Raw genomic sequence first — 6,125 nt, 5'->3', positions numbered from 1 at the left:
CTCTTTATGAAAAACATATCCACCAAAGCAGCTGCTATTTCTGAAGTCCGTAAGACTCAGAATTGCTTTCATTTGGAGATGGACATATAATTGTAAAAAGGGACATCTGCTGAACTCAGGAAGCATAATTTTGAAAAGGCCACATTCCCACCGATGATCCCACCGTCTTTCCAAGTCTAGGTTGACACAGCTAACTAAGCAAAACTAAAGAAACCACATTACAGTTTAGAGTGCTGTGCAAATCCAATCAAATGTGGCTAATTCAGTAAACCATCAATAAGCTTATCACAGTGCATGTTAATTCATTATATGATCCAGTGTCCTGTCTTGATTCAATGTGTAATCCAGTATCCTGACGTAATTCATTATGTGATCCAGTGTCCTATTTTGTGTCTCATGTGAGACCCAATGCATAATGTAGTTGAGATTCTTCAGGGAAGTCCGGGTTCAAATCCACACGGGACCATGGAATTCCCCTGGAAAAGTTTGAGCCGGTTCTTCTCTCTAAACCCAACATTCTGGGCAGTGTAGTGACTAAGGCAGTGGAATAGGAATGAATGAGGACTCATGGATGTCCAGTAGGTGACTTTGAGCTGGTCACTCTTAGTCCAAACTATTTCACAGGGCTGTGGTGGGGGATATGGGAGGAAGGAGTAATACCCGCTGCAAGCAATAGCAACAGCTATTTTTCCTCTTCTCTCATGTTTATTTGGCGAGAAAAATCCATTCAGAAGCTTTTGGCAGAGAGATACAATAGCCCCCATTAGTTGCTAAGAGATTCAACAAGAGGTGGGTGGCATAAAAAGAGCCTCTGTGATAGCTAAATAATAAGGGGGAGATTCAAGGAGATTTTGATTAATCCTTAAAAAAAGAATTCTGATCCGAAGTGGATTTTTCAAGCTGGAAACAAAGTGCATTCACTAGGCCGCCTCTTCAAGGTCAGATGTTTCCTCTTTCTCATGACCCAGGACTGTCTTTTCAGACAGCGCTTCCTATTCTTTCACAGGATGTCAAAAGTTCCACAAAAGTTTTGGGTTTTCCTCCCTGTAAAAAAGGCAACGTGGTTTTCTACCTCAGTCGCAGAAAGCTTTTAATGGGGGGTGGGGAGAGGACTTTTTGAATTTTTCAGATAGATCTACATACAAACACCCGCGAAAACCAAAAACTGAATCGAAAAATACAAATATAATTTTTTTCAATCCAGCCTCTGCCCCTCGTGTTGGATGCAACCTCCACCCCAGTTGGGATCCAGAGATCGTCAAGTTACACCTTTGGAGCACTGAACATACTTATACTCCTCCCTCCCTCCTATTTACCACACAACAACTACCCTGTGAAAGTGTGTGACTGATCCAAAGTCACCCAGCCAGCTTCCATGCCTAGGGCAGGATTAGAACTCATACTCTCCTGGTAAAGTTTGGTGCCTTAGACCAGGGGTCCTCAACCATGGCAACTTTAAGACTTGTGGACTTCAACTCCCAGAATTCCTCAGCCAGCAAAGCAAAGCTGGCTGAGGAATTCTGGGAGTTGAAGTCCACAAGTCTTAAAAGTTGCCAAGGTTGAGGACCTCTGCCTTAGACCATCAGCCTGACTCAGCTTCACAACTTTACTTATGTTATCTTATTCTAGCACACCAATCACAACTCAGATTATATTGTGATACCATAATGATACATTTCTGAAGAGGTGTTGATGGTGATAGCCCAAGATTTGGAGATGGTCAAGTTACATCTCTGGATGTTGCATTTGGTCATCAGCAGTATCTTCCAAATGTTCACCTTGGAATGCAATCCAGATATGGAAGCGATTCGAAATCTTAGGCAAAATGGTTTGACAAGATGGAAAAGTTAAAGATTGATAAAAGCAAGCCGGCTCTGGAAAAGACAGTAACCTTCTCCCAGACCAAGATCGATCAATGGCTAAACAATGATGGGGATCTTTCTAAATATTGAGAGAAACTTCCTGGGGGGGGGGGGGTTGGAGATGCAGTCAAGGTGTACAGTGAGAGGGACCAGATCATGCACATGGGTGACGTTGAGCTTTTCTATCTCCCCAGCATAGTTTTCACACAGTTTAGGGTCATGTTTTGGATCTGCATTAATTTAAAAAACTCTTTGACTCAAAATGATGCCAATTTGCACTATTGGATTTTCAGCAGTCATGTTTTTAGAGCAGACTTATTTATTCCTGAGGACATACGTAGGTTTGGGCATGGATTAAGTGAAAAAGACAGCTGCAGCATGGCCCAACTCTTTCAGATCTTCAGAACTGAGCAAGCGTTGTTGGAATCGAGGTCTTGCAAGGAACACAATTTACTGCAGTTTTGTATAGCACAAGCTCACAAAAGCTTCACTAGGGAAAAAAGAAAGCATAAAATGGAGTGATGTCTTATTTTCTTAAATTTGTTAAAACTTCATTCAAATTTCTTAAATTTGGCTTCAGATGACTTTTGCTAACGTTACAGAAATGAATTGTTTACTGCTGCATCCTTCCAGAATTCCCAACTTTATGAGAAATTAAATTAGAATAAAAAAAGTAAAGTAAACCTATGGTTCTAGGATTTCTTTGAAGCCTCCTGTAGAAATGGGGGGGGGAGTAATGAAAGAACGGGCAGTGCAGAGAATAAATGATAAGGGTGGAAACACATTGATTCACATGATTCTGATTTAAAACTGCAAACTTCCCAAGGTCCGACTAGACAGGCTATAAAAGAATTATGTGGAAAAGTAGGGAACAGAATGGTGGTATTTTTCATGCTCATTTTCTCCCTTTCAGTAATCTCCGTTTAAAGAAAAGCCAGGGATTGACGGCCTTGGGAAAGCAGTGGGAGACAACTGCTGTCTTGTGACTATTTCACACGCTGTTAAAAACAGCTTTCCTTGCTAGAAAGCTGGCAATGTGTTCATAAATCACTTTTCCATGGTTTGTGTTTCCGACATGTCCTGGGGCTTACCAGTCGCTTTTACAGTGATGCCCCTTTATGTCTCTCACATACAAATCAATCTGTTTTAGACCAAAGGATGTACGGTCGTTCTCTGCAGAGCTGAATAACCAATTAAAATAATTCAACATAGGAAAATATTTGTAGCTCAGGGTTGAAATGCGGGCTCCTTGGTGCTCTCTGAACTTGGTGGGTTTCTTGCAGACGTTACATTACTCAAATTATTTATTTATTTATTTGGATTTGTATACCGCCCTTTCCCGAAGGACTCAGGGCGGTTTACAGGGAATTAAAACAAGAAATACAAAAATTAAAAAAAAACAATTAAAAAGGATATACGTCAGCAGTGCTGATGATGTTAGCTAGTTTAGGTTATGAAACATCTGCAAAGCAAACAGCTGAAGCAAGCATCAAGGACCCCTAAAATATCCCATCCAGGTGCCTGAACTTTCTGGACCATTCCTTCAATGCCCTTGGGGAATTTTCTTTATTCTTTGTGGATAATACCGCTGGCTCTGTGCAATATGCAGATAGGCAGGAAACGGGATTGGTTCTAAGCGTTTTTTCCCCCACTCCTGGCTAAAAGAGGCAATAACCAGACCTTACCCTGGCTTACCCTGTCCAATTGTAGGTTAGCGTCAAATGGTCCCATCCTGGGGAAAAATGATAGTGATAGAAGAGAATATTTGTAGCTCAGGGTTGCAATGAAAGGTCCTTGGTGCTCTCTGAGCTTGGTTGTTTTCATGCAGATGTTTCATTAGCCATCTAGGTAACGTCATCAGTGCTAGTAGGGAGTGGGGTTGATTGCCAAACATTTTGGCAATGAAGTTTGGTAATGAAATGGCTGCAAGCAAACAACCAAGCTCAGAGAATACCAAGGACCACCCCACCCCACCCACCCCGAAAAAATGATAAGAGAATGTGGTGGCCTCAGAGATCTAGATGCTTTCAAATGGTATGAGCTGTCTGGATCCATTTCAACTGGGCTTTGGTGAGAATATGCTACTGAAATTGCTTTGGTAACCTTAGAGGATGATCTGTGCCAGGAATTGGATGCTCTGCTCTTATATACCTCAGCAGCTTTTGACAGTATTGATATATATATATATAGAGAGAATACTGTATCATGAAGGGAGAAGCTTCAGCAACACATTCATGGAAGCAGAACAGAGCTAAAAGCTCAGTTAACCTAATTTGGGATTTACTTTCCTGAGGAATGTAGAATGAAAAATACAAACCCCATTATTTAATTCAAAAAGGAGCTGATCTCCAGAATCTGCTCATTCTCTGGATCTGCAAGTTCAATTGTCTTAAGGGGGGAGGGGAATACTCAGAATAAATATTGACCTCACTAAGAGATTGATCATCTGAGTCCCCATATTAAAAAAACAAACACATCCATACAGTTTTCTTGACCACAGTAATAAAGTTATTACCTTTGTTTCTTCCAAAATGTTTTTTCCCCCTTCTCAATCTAAAGGGCTCAGATGTCCTAATTACCCTCCCATCTAAGTACTAACCAAGTTAAGGATCTGTTTTAACTTCTAAATCAGCCAAGGCTGGCCACAGTAGCTGCCTGTGTCAAGTTGGGATCATTAGTACATTTTGTTTCTTTGCAAAAGCAGCTTTGGATTTTGGCCAATGAGTGAATGTATATCTTGAGTTTGGTCATGAAGCAAATATTGCTTCTGAAGAAAATAAAATGGTTTGCATAGCCTCTCAGTGGTGGTTAGCTAAAATTGCTGGACCCCTTTCAATTATAATTAACAGCTTCTTGCACTCTTCTATGCATTTGTGCAGAACTGTTTCTCTTGATCAGGGGTCTTCAAACTTGGCCCTTTTATGCCTTGTGGACTTCAACTCCTAGAATTCCTCAGCCAGGCAAGCTGGCTGAGGAATTCTGGGAGTTGAAGTCCACAAGGCATAAAAGGGCCAAGTTTGAAGACCCCTGCTCTTGATGGTCATTATTGCAAAGAACATCTCAATATCACGGTACTAGATTTTTTAGGACTTCAGCTTTGCAGATCATATCAAGTGAATGTACTACATTTGAGGGACTGTCTCTTCTTAAGGAAAATGTATAGTAGATTCACATAATAGTGGCTGATCAAATGAATTAACCAACCTTCTGACTTGTACAATATACTGCACCACAAATCAACCTGATTGGATCCAACATCTTAAACCAAACACACACACACACACACAAATCTAATCAAGAATAACATCAACCAAGATCAAGTGTACTGTACAAATGTAGTTGTCGAGTCTTTACTTGACATGGTTCACACCATCCCACATGCAAAAGTGCAAAGAGCACTTACTCCTGGCCCAACCACCTTATTGGGCATTTATCCGTGATTGTGCACCAACACATTCACCCAACCACCTCATTTCCCTGGTGTGTAAAATCCAGCCTTTCCCAACCAGTTTAGAGGGCAGCAACTGAGATGATCAAGGCTATTACAAGGAATGGTTAAAGGAGCTATAAACGATTGGATTGCAGAATAGATTAAAGGGAGATGCACCGGCAACTCATATATGTAAACATTTCCCCATTCTCTGTTGGAATTGATAGGACAAGTACCAATGAAACTTAAGATAGGAAATTCAAGTTCAAAATTTAAGAAATTGCTTGACAATAAGCCCTGTTAAGCAGAGAAACTGTTCAGAACACTGTTGTACTCTCTTGGCTGGATGTTTTCAAGCAAGAGTTGGTAATTGCTTGTCCAGAACGAATTCCTCTAGTGAGGACAGAAGGGCTGGTCACCAGGAGTGGAAAAGGACAATGACCTTCTACTCCAGGGGTCTTCAAACTTGGCCCTTTTATGACTTGTGGACTTCAACTCCCAGAATTCCTCAGCCAGCGGGCCTGGCTGAGGGATGCTGGGAGTTGAAGTCCACAAGTCATAAAAGGGCCAAGTTTGAAGACCCATGTACTCACTCTATAAGGTTGGGAACGGCTGACCATCAGCTGTGCAAGGTAGATACCGTGACACAGATTATATTACCTGCGTGCAAAAAAGCCAGGAAAATCCCCTACCTCTTCCTTATTCCATGCTAGAGATAGAGGGAGAAAGAGAAACATTCTAAGGGGAAACGATCAACTCTATATTTGTAACCATTTTCCCTGAGAACACTGGGATATTTTCTCCTCAATGTTCTCTGATACAGATACAAAAGT

The sequence above is a fragment of the Vipera berus genome, assembly GCF_964194415.1.
Source record: "Vipera berus genome assembly, chromosome: 12".
NCBI classification, from domain to species: domain Eukaryota; kingdom Metazoa; phylum Chordata; class Lepidosauria; order Squamata; family Viperidae; genus Vipera; species Vipera berus.
Note: the sequence above shows the minus strand (reverse complement) of the source record.